General features: G+C 47.7%; 1 pseudogene; it reads right to left on the bottom strand.

The window, feature by feature from the left end:
* Positions 1-14,440: 14,440 nt before the first annotated feature.
* On the bottom strand, positions 14,441-17,336 carry LOC136482913 (stachyose synthase-like; annotated as a pseudogene).
* Positions 17,337-17,859: the final 523 nt, after the last annotated feature.

Here is a 17,859-nt window from a genome sequence, read left to right on the forward strand (position 1 = left end):
GGACCAAACACTTGGGTTTCTCCAGTCTGATTCCAGAACAAAGGTGTTCTACACTTACGTCCATACAACGCCTCGAAAGGTGCCATCTTGAGGCTCTTTTGATAACTGTTGTTGTATGAGAACTCTGCGTAAGGCAGACTCTTATCCCAACTATCACCATACTGAAGTGCACAGGCTCTCAACATATCCTCCAAAATCTGGTTGATCCTTTCCGTCTGTCCATCAGTTTGCGGGTGGTAAGCAGAACTAAAATTCAACTTTGTTCCCAAAGATCTATGTACTTTATGCCAGAATTGCGATGTAAATTGGGTGCCTCTATCCGACACAATTTTCTTGGGAACACCATGTAAGCACACTATTCGTTCCATGTATAACTCTGCTAATCTTGCACCATTATAAGTAGTCTTGACTGGTAAAAAGTGAGTGACCTTAGTGAGTCGATCCACTATTACCCATATTGAATCATAACCTCTTTGAGTGCGGGGTAATCCTACAATAAAATCCATGCCAACTTCTTCCCATTTCCATTCAGGGATCTTCATTGGTTGTAGTAACCCTGCAGGTCTTTGATGCTCAGCTTTCACTCTTTGGCAAGTGTCACACAAAGCCACATATTCTGCCACATCTCTCTTCAAACCATACCACCAATACTTTTCTTTGAGATCCAAGTACATTTTGGTACTTCCGGGATGTATAGAATAAGCAGACTCATGGGCCTCTTACAGAATTGCATCACGGATAGCTTTCACTTCTGGTACACATATCCGTTTTCCGAACCAAAGAGTTCCATTCTCATCCATTCTGAATCCGGGTGCCTTTCCAAGCACTACATTCTCTGCTATCTCTTTAAGTTTTTCATCCTCCAATTGTCTTTTGCGTATCTCCTGCTCTAGTGTAGGCTCTATCACCAATTCCATTGCATTAGTGACCAGACTCAAATTGAGATACTCCATTTCAGCACACAACTCTGCTGACATAGATGTTGTCTGAATTTCATTGGCATAGCTCTTTCTGCTAAGTGCATCAGCTACTACGTTTGCCTTTCCCGGGTGATAATGCACTTCCAAATCATAGTCTTTGATCAATTCCAACCAACGACGTTGTCTTAAATTTAGATCTGATTGGGTGAAGATATACTTCAAACTTTTATGATCAGTATAGATATCACTCTTATGTCCAATCAGATAATGTCTCCAGATCTTCAAAGCATGAACCACAGCTGCCAATTCCAAGTCATGAGTAGGATAATTCAACTCATGCTTCCTTAGTTGTCTGGATGCATATGCAACCACTCTTCCTTCTTGCATAAGCACACATCCAAGACCCAAACGGGATGCATCACAATATATGGAGAAGTTCTTGTTTAAATCGGGCAAAATTAATACTGGAGCTGTAGTCAATCTCTTCTTTAGCTCTTCAAAGTTTGCCTGGCATTTATCCGACCATACATACTTAGCATTCTTTTCCAACAAAGCTGTCATAGGCTTGGCTAGCTTGGAAAAGCCTTCAATGAACCTTCGGTAATAACCAGCCAATCCCAAAAAGCTACGAATCTCACTTACAGTAGTTGGTGGTTTCCAATTCAGTACATCTTGCACTTTGCCTGGATCCACTGCTATCCCACCATTGGAGACAACATGACCCAGAAAAGAGACTTCCTTTAACCAAAACTCACACTTGCTCCGCTTAGCGTACAACTTATGTTCTCTAAGCTTTTGCAAGACCATCCTTATGTGTTCCGCATGTTCTTCTTTAGTCTTGGAGAATATTAGTATGTCATCTATGAATACTACCACAAATTTATCCAGAAACTCCATGAACACCTTATTCATCAAATACATGAAATATGCAGGTGCATTGGTCAATCCAAAAGACATAACGGTGTACTCATATAATCCATACCGTGTAGTGAATGCTGTCTTGGGTATATCCGAGTTCCGAATCTTAAGCTGATGATAACCAGATCGGAGATCAATCTTGGAGAACACATGAGCTCCTCTCAACTGATCAAACAAATCATCTATCCTAGGCAAAGGGTATTTATTCTTGATGGTAACCTCATTAAGTGAGCGGTAATCCACACACATCCGCTGACTACCATCCTTCTTATCCACAAAGATCACAGGTGCCCCCCACGGGGAAGAACTGGGGCGTATGAAACCTTTTTCTTGCAACTCTTTTAGTTGTTTCTTAAGCTCTTCTAATTCATTAACTCCCATTCTATATGGACGTTTAGCTATTGGTGCAGTTCCAGGTAATAATTCAATAATGAATTCAATGTCTCGGTCAGGTGGCATACCTGGCAAGTCATCGGGGAAGACATCCGGAAATTCCTCCACGACACGATCTTGTTCATTGATTTCACCATCTAGCTGATTCACTGTGGCTGTAGGCTGAGCTTGCACTACTACTTCTACACAGATTCTATCCCCATTGAGTGATGTCACAACCACAGATTTCTCCTGACACTGTATCACTGCCCGATGTTGTTTCATCCAATCCATTCCCAGGATAAGGTCAATTCCCGCTGTTCTCAACACAATAGGCTTCACCTTGAAGTCTACCCCCCTTAAGGAAATGCTAGTTGAGGGGCTCCAATAAGAAGTGGGCATACTACCTCCCGGGGAATTCACTAGTATTGGGTTTTTCATGGCACACAAAGGTATGCTATGCATTCTAACAAAAGCTTGGGAGATAAAAGAATGCGAAGCACCAGAATCAAAAAGTACAGTAGCAGAGATAGAGTTGACACTGAACGTACCCAACATGACCTCAGGCGTCTCCTGAGCTGCATCAGATGACACATAGTTCACCTTCGCTGTGAGAGGTGGTCGGGCGTTGAACTTCTGATTGTTGGCCTGATTCTGAGGTGCTTGCTGGTTCTGCTTCTTAGGACACTGATGAGCATAGTGACCTACTTCTCCACATCGGTAACAGGCATTGGGATTGTTGGGTGCGCCACTCTTCACAGGAGCATTGTTAGGCACTCCCTGGCGTGTTGCGGGATTGCTAGTCTGTTGCGGGGGACGCTGATTTCCAAACTGTTGCTGATACTGAGGGCGTTGCTGGAACTGGTTCCGTTGAGGATACTGACCACGGTTTCCCTGATGAGTTGGTCCTTGATTCCTCTGCTGGAAACCTTGCTGGGGAAAAACACATGGGCGAGTGTTGCTTCTAGAAGCTTGCCCTTGGAGCCTTCTCTTCTTAGCTTCCATCTCCTTGCGCTTATCATCAATCACGATTGCGCGATTCACCAAAGACTGGAAGTTAGGATAAGTATTAGACATCAGCTGGAGCTGCAGTCCATCATAGAGTCCCTTGAGGAAACGGCGTTGCTTATCCTTGTCATCTGCCACATCATTAGGAGCGTAGCGAGATAGTTGTGCGAACTTGTCCCGATATTCCACCACAGTCATTGATCCTTGCTTGAGAGATCTGAATTCTTCCTGCTTCAGTTCCACTAGTCCATCAGGAATATGGTATGATCGGAAACTGTCCTTAAATTCCTGCCAAGTGATATCAGGAGCATTGTTGGGACGTCCAAACTGGAATGATTCCCACCAATCCTGAGCAGCTCCTTGGAGTTGCCCGGAAGCATACAACACTTTCTCCAGGTCGTTGCATTGTGCTATGTTCAGTTGTTTCTCCACAGCACGCAACCAGTCATCGGCCTCCATAGGGTCTGTGGCATGTGTGAACACCGGTGGACGACCTTTCATAAACTCTCCACGCTTATCTCTAACCTGGACAGGCGGTGGACCCCTTGCAGGTTCATTGTCCAAGCGCTGCATCATAGCTTGCATCAGCTGCGCTTGCATACCCAAGATCTGCTCCATGGTCACAGGTGGCGGTGGTGGATTCATAAGAGCATCACGCCCACGACCACGGCCTCTGCCTCTTCCTCCTCTTGCGGCCATCTGTTGTCCAACAAATGTGCAAAATTTAGAGATTTTTCCAATTATAGAGAACTTACAAGAGATATGAAGCAATGCTGAAATTTTTCTGGGCAAGACTCAAATTCGGCAGTTCAGTAAAACTGTTATAACTCGAGTTTCAGAGATCCAACAGAGGTGCACCAAGATTCGTTAGAAAGCTTAGGACATCAGCTACAACTTTCATTTAGACCACTTTTACAGATTCGAACTCACACCTAGTCAAAAATAGAGCTAAACCGAAACTGTTCTGAGTTCCAGACAGCGCAGGAACATCAACTTGTGCCAATTAGATCTCCCAAACCTGAATAGCTATAGACGTGATTCCAAAGACACTTGAAAGATACAGAGGTCTAGTTATCTCCACAAAAATTTCAGAATTTTTATCATCCCAGATTTCGAGTTACCAGATAAAGAACACAGGCTGCTCCAGAATTCAGCACAGCAGAGATAAGGTAAAACGATACTTCTACATTAAGATTTCATTCTAAATTTAAAGTTCCAATCTAAGGAAGTTGTGGACATGCCCACAAACTTCCAGCAATCAAGCAAAATACCAACTCAACCAAGTTCAAAAATCAAACATCTAATCAACCAAGTTCACAAGACCAACAAGACTAAATAAGGACACGAACTAACGACGTGATAATCTAGATCAAGGCACCTAACACCTATGGAGCGGTGTCAATCATGGTGAAGGAACGGCGCTTCTTCTTGTAGATGGAAGGCTGTCCCAGCTGTGCTCGAAGTTCATCCACTTGTTTCTGTAGACGTCTCTGCGCCCTCTGAGATGCACGTAGTTCACCTTTGACCTCATCATCCACTCCCTGCATGGCGTGGACATGCTGCACCGTTGCCTCCAAAGCGTTGTCATTCTCTGGTGGAGCCAAAACCTGCCAAACACCCTCATGATCATTTCGAGGAAGGAACCTGAAGCGATCCTCCCTCATGGCCTCGAAGCGACGACCATGGTAGTGGATGTAGGCATTCTGTGCCGCATCCTCCATGCCATCCAAAGCATGGGCTCTCCTGGCAGGGGCACTGTGGACAGTCTCCACCTCATGTCCATTGATGATATCATTCCATGCGGTGACCACCAGCTCTACCTTCCAGAAGGTAGCCTCCAGTGGGTGCTTGTACTCGGCGCAGTGGTAGCTGATGGAGGCGTGCAAGTCGGGGAAGTAGTCGTCCAGCACGTGGGTGAGAAGAGTGTGGTAGTAGGCTGTCTCTGGAGCTAGCTTGAAGTAGTACTTGCACTTCCAGCCAATCTCATCGTCCTCCACGGGGGCAGCTGGGGCGGGTGCAGGTGTGGGGGAAGTAGCCGTCGACTCCTCAGGTGTAGCTACCACAGGGTAGATGGGAACAGCGACTGGTGTAGGCGTCGGTGTAGCCATCTCCTCGTCGTCGGAGATGATCACAATCTCCCTCTCCGCTGGTGGGGCACGCGGGGTGAACATGGCACGATAGCCGGCGGTGCTGAGTCGAGCAGTCTTCGGATTATGAGACATCTATAGATTTAAAGTGAGATGAAATTAGAATCAACAAGTTTAAATAATAGATTAAGGTATGAAAAGCATAAATGTTTTAATAAAATAACAAGGATAAGTCAGTAAGCAAGAAACCAGAGGAGCAAAGCTGCTAAAACGACCTTTTTCTAACTAGGCTTGCGTCCTACAGTCAACACGGCTCCGATACCAATTTGTCACACCCAATTTTAAGGATAAAATTGAATGCACAAAACTCGTGTGTGCCCAGGAATCAATCACACACACAAGCTGACAAATTACAATAGTATCATCACAGTATCTCATACATCAGAGTTATAATAGAACTTAGTATCATACATCACAGCGGAATAATAAAATAGAATGAACTCTCGTGGCCGTCATCACAGGGAAGGTCAACTGGTTGACCACAAGCCTAATAATCCTCCGGGAAATTCTCATACCCGATGTCATCTGTTACCCATCCGGGATTTTTATCCAAGTAAAGAAAATAAACAAGTGTAAGTACATTCCGTACTTAGCAAGCTAACATGGGGTTATGAAGCTCAAAAAGGATAGACTCTGGTTTACTGCAGTTAGCATTTTTAATAGGTCAAACTTTTATTCTCAAGTATTATCAAGTTATGCTTAAGCTCCCATTTAATTCCCATAAGAACAAATATCGGGGTCAGGTGTACCATATATCATCATTGAACAACTTTAAATGATCATCAACAATTAACCAGTTATTCTGTGAGTTTTCCGGGCCGCTCGTAACCGTGAGCACGGCTGTTATAACAGTTTGTTACCCTCTGCAGAGGTGGTGCACATTCACCGCGAGTCGTGATCCCCATATGCCCGGGTTAATTACTCCCATATCACTTCCAAGGTGAACGGGCAGGGTACACTATGAAGCCATTTCATAGGTTTCCCTAACAAGTTAGGGCCGCTAGGTTTCCTTGGCAGGCAGATGTAGGGACCCCCCCTTTCCTATGGCACAAATCCATCGCGGCTATACTCATAGGAACAGAGGCAGCCCTATACCCAAAGTGGCAAGCCCCATTTGCGCCAAAAAGGTAACCTCTAACCAGCTAGGAAAGGTCCTATTACTGAGCTAAAGTCAGAGCCATATGACTCTCCCGGTTGCACTGTCAGTCCCAGCTTTTGCCGACAGATAAGTCCTTATGGAGGGCCGGGAGCAACATGAACAAAGGTCATTTGCACTTTCGCCCTATGGAACAGTTGTTATAATTCATGTTACTCACTTTGTTCCATAGTATCATTCATCAATTTGTATATCATGTTTAGTTAGAGCACTAGCCATCTACCCATATGCATTTAACCCATAGGAGATAAGAAACAGGATAACAATCACTAGGATGTCCTTACGGGTATCAAATTTAGACACATGCAAATGAGTAATTGATTAAAGTGAAATAGGACATCAAGGAAGGCCCATGTTATACTTGCCTTGGTTCACAAACTCGTGCTGGTCCTGCTGGTCGTCGAAGAGTTCTTGGTCTCCAACGTTTTCCTCACCGTCTGAACGCGACCAACACGGCAACATACAACATTCCAAAAGCATTCATGCAAGGCAAACACTCCTATCATTAGAACAGTACACCAACAGTATTGAAATCAAAATAAAATGTTTGTAAAACTAATCTACGTTTCGCTACGATCACGTCAACGCGAAGTTCATGAAAAACGGAGCTAAAATGCGAAAGTTATGATTAAAACAGGTTTTCCTATAGCCCTATATTTAATTAATTCTAATCATGAAATTAAAAATTTCCAAACTTGTCTAACAGTAGCTCCAACATGTAGCTTATGAAATTACGAAGCTAACGCGATTTGAATGGATCAATTCGGAGTTAAAACGACAATTCTATAAGCGAAACAGTTCGAATGGCATTTCTGTAAATACTGAAAGCGTACTTTTGACTTAAACAGTGAGGTTTACGCTTTCTAAACGGAATTGCGCATTCGGGGAAATACGCTAAGGACGGCGGGTTAGGACTTAGAAAAATCCAGGGGCCCTATAGCAAATTTACCCCCGAAGGGGTATCTTCTATTTCCGGCCGTTAGATCCAGATCGGACGGTTCGGATTAGCCTGGGGGGTTTTGGCCGGCCGGAACAGTGACGCCGGCGAGGCTTGCCATGGCCGGCGGCAAAGATCACGCCGGCGATCTCGGTAAGGGGCCTACGGTCCACCAAAAAGATCACCGAGGACACCCGTGAGATCGGGGGGGTAAGGGGGTTCGTGGCCATGACGAGAAGACGGCCGGAGGGGAAGGTTGGAGCGACGGCCGCCATGGCCGGCGGCATGGAGCACACGGCGCTCGCGGATTGGGCGATACAAACCACGAAACGCAAAATGAATCGCATGGGGAGAGAGAGGGGGCCACGGCGAGCTCACCACGGGCGAGAAACAGAGGTGGGGACGGCTCGGAGACGACGGCGACGCGGACGGCGAGGTCGGAGATCGGCGGGGCTCCTCCGTGCGGCAGTTTCGGCCGGGACGAGGCGAAAACGGAGCGGGGCAGCAGGGGCGCGCGAGGGGGGGGGGGCTCGGCTGCCTTTTAACGAGGCCGAGGCAACGGGAGGACGCGCCCACGACGCGCGTCGTGGCGGCGGTTGCAGCAGCGCCATGAGCGGGCGGTTGCCGAAGGAAGGGGGCGGAGCTGATGCGTGGGGCCGTGCGGTCAGCGACTAAGGGAAGGAGGAGGGCACGGCGGCAGTTGCCAGGCCGAGCTGGGCCGGCCCAGCAAGAAAACGGGGAAAGGGCGAGCGGGCCACGCGAAGCTGGGCGCGGGCGGAGGGAGGAAATCAGCGCGGCTGGGCTGGTGGGCTGGCGCGGAAAGAAAGGCCTGCGGGCCGAAACCGAGGAAGGGAGGGAATGGAAGGAAATTTCCATTTTCTTTTTATAAATAAAATTTTCAAACTCATTTTCAAAAGGTTTTTAAAATCTTTTAGCATTTGAACAAAACCACCCGTCACAGAAATAAATACGCAATAGCATGAATGCATCAACATGTTTCTATTCTTGCATTTTCTTTTAATTTCATAAAAGAAATATTACTTCCTAATTTGAATTGCACATATAATTGCATATTTAAATCAAATTTACTATTTAAAAAGAATTCAAATTTTTGAGTGTTACAGTGTAGGTGTTGGAGAGCTTGCTTGTTTCCTTTTTGTTTTTCTCTTTCTTCTTAGCTCCTCCCCTATTCTTCACCTTGCACTCATAGGACTTGTGGCCTTCCTTGTGGCACACGTAGCAAACCATGGTTTGTCCTTCATCAAGCTTCTTCACTCCCTTGACGGTGTTATCTTGATAAAGTTGGGCTTGCTCCGTTTTGCTTTTTACTTGAGTCAAGTCCTTGGTAAGGCGAGCCACTTCTTGCTTGAGTTGCTCATTCTCCATTGCAATCTCTTGTGTGCATGTATCTACAACAACTTTCTCAACACAAGCTTGGTTGCACAAGGGTGAGTCTAAACACAAGTCGTTGCAAGAAATAGAAGCATCCTTTTTAGGCATGTCAAAGATAGACCTTTTCTTTTTAGATGCCTTGGTGAGGGTTGTACCGACGGCTTCAAGATTAGCAACTTTATTAGTTAGCTCATCACAATATTTGCACATGGTTTCTATTTTAGCAAGCAAACTTTTATAAGCATCTTGTGAGCTAGCTAACTTTTCTTTTATTTTTTTATTTTTCTTTACAAGTTGCTCATCATTGATTGCGCAATTATTTGTGTTTGCACTAGTCTCAAGTTGCTCAATTTTAGTAGATAACTCCATATTAAGATTGGCAAAAGTTTTATATTGCTCAAGCAAAGTAGCATAAGCTTGTTGTGAGCTATCTAGTTTTTCTTTTAATTTTTCAAGCTTCTTTTGTTGACTAGTGCAAACTTTAGCAAAGTTAAAATTTTCTTGCATAATTTCATCATGAGAAGGTAGCTCATCATCACTATCATTGTCACTATCACTAGGGATAGATTTTTTGTTACCTCGTGCCATAAGGCACACACGTGAGGTGCTTGATGATGAGTGCTTGTGCCCTCGCCTCTTGTGATGGTCTTCTTCTTCACTTGAAGAATCATCCCATGACCTTATTGATGTGAGGGTTTTGTCCTTGCACGCCTTCTTCTTTGTCTTGGGTGTGGGCTTGTTTAGACAAACTTCCACAAAGTACCCCAACTCGCCGCATCCATAGCATCCTTTCTTTCTTTGCTCATTTCTTTGATTGGTGAAGATGAAATCTTGAATTTGGATGGGCACACCCTTGACATTGAGCCTTTGGATCATCTTCTCCACCTTGTTGATAAGTTTGATTGATTCTTCATCAAGGTCAGAGGTGGAGGAGGAAGATTGATCATCATCACTTGAATCTTTTTCATTATCATCATCATCTTCTTCTTCTTCATCTTCACTTGAGGAGCTTGAGCTTGAGCTTGTCTCAACTTGCTTGCCCTTCATCTTCTTTTTCTCACTACATGCGAGAGCTTTGCCTTTGCTTGATGACGAGGCTTCTTCTTGACCCATCTTCCGTGACATTTCAAATGCCACTATCTTGCCAATGACTATGACCGGGGTCATGGTGCTCAAGTCCTCCATGTTGTGAAGGATGGTGATGATGCTTGCATATTTCTTTTATGGTAGCATGGAGATGATCTTCCTCATGATGTCCGCATCATCTAGCTTCGTTAATCTTATTGAATGGAGCTCATTGATAATTAGATTCAAACGAGAATACATATCACAGACAAGCTCATCATCATTCATTTTGAAAGAATCATAATTTTGTTTAGCTAGACAATGTTTTTGCTCACGGACATTAGTTGTGCCGTCATGGAGCTCTTGGAGTTTTAACCATATTTCATGTGCCGTATTTAAAGTGAACACTTGGTTAAACACATCCATGCTAAAAGATTCAAACAAATAATTTTTATCTCTAGCATTGAAATGAATTTCTTTTTTTTTCACTCTTTGTGGGTTTATCGGGATTCTTAATGGGTTTCATCCCATCATGAGTGACTCTCTGAACACCCAAATCTACCGCCTCAAGGTGACAAGCCATTCTATCTTTATAGTAGGAGAAGTTAGTGCCGTCAAAGTGCGGAGGCCTAGAGGTATCAATCCCAACCACTCTAAATAGCGTCGGCTCAACGGTGGTGAAGCCAAAGATCCAAATTGAGCTAACCCGGCTCTGATACCACTTGTAAGGGACCGTGACGCCTAAGAGGAGGGGGGTGAATTAGGCAACTTAAAACTCTAACTCTAAACTATGGCCTCTTTTTCTATCCTTAGCAAAGCCTAAGCAAAAAGATAAACTACCTAAATGTGCAACTACGGTTTAGCTAGTGTGTTGCTACCTCTACCGTAAAAGAAGTTATGCAAACAATGTAAATGCGAAAGCTAAAGAGAAAGGTAGAGATATGCAAACTCCCATCGACGACTCTGGTATTTTCACCTTTGTCTATCTTCTCGGGCGCCTACCGAGTAATATCATCATCTCCTACGTACTCATATGAAGGGATGATCCTATCCTTGCATGGCTGGATCCGGCGACAGATGAAATTGATCGTGATGCCGACTCCATCCAATCGGATTCTCTTCAGGACTTCAGGAGCTCGAGCACCTGGGACATCTCATTACTACTCGGCCTCGCCAACCAGTTCACATTAGGCACTGCCAAGTGGTCGATGTCGGCTGGGATACTTGGTTTAGAGTTATGGATATAGAACCACTTCGCGGTCCACCCCTTCAATGAGGTATTGAGGGGGACGTCGATGTATTAATTCACCATCCCATCCCTCAACTGTAGGTATACACCGTCGGCCACCTTGGGAGATCCCTTGCTAGAGAAAGGCTTCAGGTAGAAGAAATAGTGGAAGAGATTGAAATGTGGAGCAATGCTGAGGTAGGCTTCGCATAGATTGATGAATATGAAAATGTGAAGGATGTTATTGGGATTAAGATGGCAGAGGCTGATGCGGTAATATTGGAGCAGATTGTGGAGGAAGGGATGAGCAGGAACTCCAAATACACGAGCAAAATAGGCCTCGAACATAACAAGTTCATGGGTGTGGGGAGTCAGGAATTCCTCACCTGCTGCGGGACACCATCCGCCGGTCTCCCTGTCAGGGAGGATTCCCTCAATCACCAGCCCATTGAGATCGTTCTCTGAGCAGGTCATTGTGACCCACTCTAGCTCATGGCAGGTCTGGGCTCCACCATCCGGCGACTCCTTCCCGGACTTCTTCGGGCTTGTGCAACCGCGCTTCCTCCCCTTGGCCATGGCTCAGATCTGGTTGGGTGAGGAGGATGCGATTTGTTTTTTTTCCTGTGGAACTGAGCTCTAATGGCGGAAAGGTTGGAAGATTTGGGAGCAGATGCGCGAGGAAGACGAAGCGATGGCGAAAAGTGGGGGCGGCCTTTATGATGGCTCACCCCCGCCGCTTTGTATTCCCGGGTTTTTGGGAAACCACGCTGCACGCATGACTCTGTATACTCCGAGGATGGATAATGGGCCATTAAATGGGCTTTTTGTTTTTTCATTGATACATGCATTTTCCGACATACAGTGTTTTTTAATGATGCTGCACTTGGTCGGTTATCGCAGCAGTAAAGTGCTAAGCACTCTTTATTTCTACAATCATGAAACATATTTTACTTTTTTTTTCTTTGACCCTGGTACAAGATTTTTTTCCATCTTCTAGCAGACTCGGGGACTAAGTGTGTATACTTCACCTTACGGTGAGTGTACTATATCTTCTTGTTTACGGTTATCAGCTAACCTGGGGATTGGCTGTGTGGTCGGCTAGCATATGGAGTCTTCTATTTTTTGACCCCGACACTAGGTGAGTTATTCACCTACCGTCAGACTCGGGGACTAAGTGTGTACACTTCACCTTACAGTGTGTGTACTATTTTGACGATAGAGCCTAAGTGTCTCCTTATTGACTAAGTCACGGATGATAATCATTTGACGGCATAAATGGAACCTAAGTGTCTCCACGTTGACTAAGTCATAGATGATAATCATCTGACATTACAAACGGAGCCTAAGTGTGCACACTTTACCTAAGGTGGAGAATTTTCAAATTTAATTTTGAGCTCCTTCGAACCTTATAGCAAGTCTTACTTGAGTAAGTTCGAGGCCAGTCGATCAGCTAAAATTGGTCGAATACCTATTTCAACTGGTCAGCCTTAAGTTAAACTGCTCGGATATGATCAAGACGGCGTTGCCCAGCGGATACAAGGTGCTCGGGGACTAGCTGTTGGGGGTATAACCCCAGATACCCACCGAGCCATATATGGGCCGCACCATCAGGGGTGGTCCAGCCCATGAGATTAAGGCATACGGTGCACGGCACTGGTCGGTGTGCACCGCAAGGCTTCTAGAGGATATCTTGAAGATAGGAATAGATCTATTCGGATATGTGAGATTTTCTGTATCCATGTAAAGCTTATCGTGTAACCAAGTAGATTTAGATCTAACCGACCTGTAACCCTTACCCCCATCTATATAAGGCAGGTAGGGGACCCCCTCAACTCATCTCTCATCTCATTCACAATCGATACAATCCACCAGAACACAGGACGTAGGGTATTACGTCGAGTTGATGGCCTGAACCTGTCTAAATCTCGTGTCTCTGCGCCTGTGTTGTCATCCTGTTCCTGATCATGCGCACCTCCGCCACATAATCTACCATCGTTGGTATACCTCTCGGTGGTCTGCCGACCATATTTCGTCGATAGCGGCGCATCTGCTGTTCGAGGCGAAGTTCCGCGCGTTGCGGATGCGAGCAACTGCGAAGCAGCGGAGGTAGGCTCGGTTTTCTCGGTTTAAACCAAAAAATCGAGGTAAAAAACCAAAAACGAAATGGTATGTTTTATATTCTCTGATAAACCGATTGGCTTCTCATTCTTGAAAACCGAACTTTTGAGGAACCGAATAGACCGAACCGAAGAGTCGGTTTAAACCGAATGCCCAGTTTGAACTAAAACCACACTTGAGTTATATGGGTAAACTACACAACTACTACAACCTCCGATCCTAATGTGCCGTGTATTACAATTATCTTCCATTAATGGTTTCAGAACCATTTTTGTTTTCTACTAAACGAAACAAAGCAATAAAAATTAAAACTACAAACCAAGGTCATCTGCTTGATTGCTTTGACCACTTCAACTATGAGCGCTATCCAAAGTATTAGGCTATCCTCTACACCAGCTAATTACAAAAGCCAGATAGAATTTGCTTGGTAGTGTTAGTTCCTGCTGAAGAACAAGGCAGTACAATTTTTTTTTCAAATTAAACTCACTTCTTTTGGAATAATACAAATTTCACACAATACGAAAAACAAAATACGCTTGTCACACCATATGTATCAGAATAAAAAAGGGTGAAAAGAATTAGTAGTTGCAACCATTGTTGCTCTTATGAGCATAGCAGCACACAACATCTCTCCTCCGAGAAACAAAAGACCACATCAGAGACACCATCCTTTCCCCTGCATTTGAAACAATACAAATTCCACACAACACAAATAATAAAGTAATAAGTTTGTCACACCATATGTATCATAAGTAGAAAACAGAAAAAGGGGGCGCGGGTAGAATTAACAGCAGCAACTTGCAAACATTGTTGCTTCCATGTCTCCATGAGCATAACAGCATGGCATCATGGCACCTTTCTTCTTCTAAAAACAGAAGACCACATCAATGATGGCACGAAGCACGCTTTGGTGGCACCAGCACCGCCGATGGTTGTGACCGGAGCAAATATGAAGAGCTCAAAGGACGATGGCTGGAGGGTGAACTGGATGGGTTTTGAATCTGGTCTCATGAGGAGGAGCTCCTCGGTTTTGAATCTGCATATGGGCCTTGTTTAGTTCCCTTCAAAGTTCCAAGTTTTTTCACTCTCTCTCCATCACATTAATTTTTAGACGTTTGCATGGAGCATTAAATGTAGGTAAAAAAAATAACTAATTGCACAGTTTAGTTGAAAATCACGATATGAATCTTTTGAGCTTAGTTGATCCACGATTGGACAATATTTATCAAATAAGATGAAAGTGCTACTATTCATCGAGTTGAAATTTTCTTCAATCTAAACAAGCCATGATGCAGCTTTCGCCATGGCGGCCGTGTCTTCCCTCTGGCCCCACTCAACGTTGCCAGGCCGGACATCGCCAGCGACCGGCTTGTAGCAGTGTGAGTAGCCTCGGACACGGTGCTCTGCTGGGTCCCACCCTGCTCCCTGGCAGTTGAATGCCCCAACGACCCGTCCAAACTGCAAAATTTGGACAGTTTCAGAGTTCTGATGGTACAACATGCCACTTGGAATCCTACTTGTCAAGACTCAAGAAGTCAAGAGTAATAATTCAAGAACTGCAGGAGATATTGAAGTTTGAAAAATAATTAAATATCTCTTAGTTAAGCGCTTGTTCGGCTGAGCGGCTCAGGCCGGTTGGCGTCTTTTTTTTCTCCAGCCAGAACAGTGATTTCTCCCACTATTTTCCAGGCGCTACAGTATTTTCAGCTGCTGCAGTGCCATTTTAATGCCAGCCGAACACTTTGTAAGTGAATTTGTGGTGGCAACTGACCTTGTTCAGGTTCCAAATCTTGAGGACAGTCTGCTGATCAAAGAGCGGATTTTTGAAGAGGCAGTCTCTGGTGGGCAGAGCATAGTGCAGGCACCTGGGCACGGTGCCAACGGGGAAGACGAGCCTCCTGAGCAGGGTGAAGTCGTGGCCACCGAGGGAGTCGCTGACGTAGACGGGGCCGCCGCAGATGGCCCTGGACGCTGCGTGGAAGGCGGCGCAGGCGTGGTCGGACTGGAACATGTCCCAGTCCGGGAGGATGAACTGCCCCATCCACAGGCTGTTGTAGGCGCAGTTCACCATGTGCGCGCCCTGCAGCCAGAACATGCCCATGGGGTCGCCGTTGGGGTCCTCGAACCAGAAGTCGTCGCCGGCGCGGCCCATGGACACCTGCCGCGTCCCGAGGAAGAAGAAGTCATTGCAGTGCTGCATGCTGGCGATGATGCCCGTGCCGGCGAAGTTCTTGGCGACGGACTTGGAGAGGCCGTCGTAGTAGGCCTTGGCGACCTCGACGCGCCCGCCGTGCTCCTCGCAGACGTACTCCAGCATTTGCACGACGTCGCGCCGGCGAGGTACGAGTGCATGGACTCGTAGAGGTCAGCGGCTTGGTCGGGGCGCACCATCCCAATCCCACCCTCGAGGATGCGGTCCACGGCGAGGTCGTCCATGGTGCCGGCCAGACCAGGCGACGGCCGCGCCGGCACGACGCGCGCGTCCAGGTGCGTCGAGCCTGGCCGTACCCCGCCCCACTTGCCGCACAGTGCCTGCCACACGTACACGTCATCCAGCCCTGGGAACCTGCGCCTCATAACCTTCAGGAACGCCTTCAACCCCACTTCGCCGTCGTCGTCGCCGTTGCCGGCGCTGCCGTCGTCGTTGCCGAGCTTCGCCAGCACGCAGTCCTTCTGCACGAGCAGCTGGTCCAGCTCTCGCCGCAGCTGCGCGATCTTGGCGTCAAATCTCGAGAGATCGGTGGCGGTGCCACCCTGGGCTGCCTTCTTCTTCGCCTTCCCGGCGTTCTCGATCTCCCTGGCCTTTATCACGACGGCCTTGGGCATGCTCGTGTCGTAGATGAGCTCCGGCGGGCGGCGGATCAGGTTGCCCTCCCTGTACCCGCGGAAGCGCGGGCACTCGTCGAAGCGGTAGAGGCGCGCGGTCATCTGTTGGCCGCCGAGCACGAGTCCCGGCGCGTCCTCGTGCGGCGGGTCGTCGTCGCGGTTCACGCTCTGCCATCCGTCGTAGATGACGAGGAACCGCGCGGGCACGCCGGCGTCGGCGAACTCCGACACGCCCTGCCAGACCCCGCCGGGTCGACGGTGAGGTAGAAGGCGTCCCGCGTGCACCACCCGAACCGGTCGGCCATCGGCGGCAACGCCTTCTCCTGGATTAGCCTGCGGTCCAGACTCCAGAGTTAACCAGAGTTCTCGAGGACATTTTGTACTAACAAAACAACTACGTGCCAACCTGAACGTGGCGAGGTGCACCCTGGCGGCGAGGTAGGCCTCCTGCATGACCCTGTAGAGGTCGTCGCCGGCGTGCACGTAGGCGATGCGGCGGAAGTCGGTGGCCATCACGGCAGCAGACCCGCTGTCGGCACAGATGACGACGCCGTCGTCCTGCACAGGGAAGATGGCCGACTGGAAGCTCCCCTGCACGAGCGGGAGAACGAACACGTACCCCGCGCCGGCGCCGGCGAGCTCGGGCACCTCGAGGAGCACCCACTGCGTCTCCTTCTGCAGGTCCCACCCACGCCGTGCTCCAGCACGTCTTGAACCGGAACACACTGACGAACCGCCGCGGGCCGGGCAGGCGCCCCACGTGGCACGGCGCGCGGCTCGCCGCCGCCGTCGACACGGGCAGCGTGAAGCCCAGGAACGCGCCGCGGCCTGCATGGCCAGCTCCCGCGGCGCGTCCGACGCCTTGGTGGTGGGGTCGAAAGCGTCAGCGAACGGGGTGAGCGTGACGTTCCCCGGCACGCCCGTGAGGACCGCGGCGGCCTTGCCATGGCCGTCGCCGCCGCCGATGGTGAGCTCGCCGTCCCGCAGCGACAAGAGGCACGGCGACGTGGACGACGACGGGCCGGCCTTGGCTGCCGCCGCGGTGCTGGTGGTGGTGAGCGCTTGGTCTCGGCAGCAGCAGTGGCGGCGACCTTGGGCGTGGGCTTCGGCTCGTTAGGCGGCGCCATTGGCAAAGCGAGGACCAACAACGATCACCATGTTCCTCGGCTCGTTAGGCGTCATGGAGTGTTCGCAGAACAGTTTGGCAATTGGCATTGCATCTGATCTGCAAGACGTGAGAGGCAGGCAACCGTTGAGATTACGACAGGAGCAAGTGACAGAAGAGAGATCCAAGTGTGTCGGGCGGGCTCATCATGTACTTTGTACTAGCTTGTCAGTTGTCACTGCTGCATTAGTTCACTACCGCGTGATGATTGCTTTGTAGCGAGATGTGAGATGTCACGCTCGATGTCGATTCTGTCTCGATGTCGTGGCACGTTATCACTGTACTGGGGTTTACCACAGCAGAAATAGCAGATATCTGAGTGATACTTGCATTTACATGCCATTATTATCTTGTTATAAGAAACGACAGAATGGTATTCGCATCCTATGGAAATTAACGCTACTATAGTAGTCATTTCCGCAGTCGGTTAAAGAAACAGTGACGGGCGAGACCCCGCCTCTAGTTCAGAGTCACTGTTAATCAAAATTTACTGAGGCGTTCCAATATGCCCATCTCTGTTAATAAATTAAAAAGGGTAGCACCCTCAGCCGGATCAACATGCCATCGCTGCTGCTCGCCGGATCTACGCCTCTGCTGATCCACGCCA

Source organism: Miscanthus floridulus, chromosome 9 (assembly GCF_019320115.1).
Source record: "Miscanthus floridulus cultivar M001 chromosome 9, ASM1932011v1, whole genome shotgun sequence".
Classification (NCBI taxonomy): Eukaryota; Viridiplantae; Streptophyta; class Magnoliopsida; order Poales; family Poaceae; genus Miscanthus; species Miscanthus floridulus.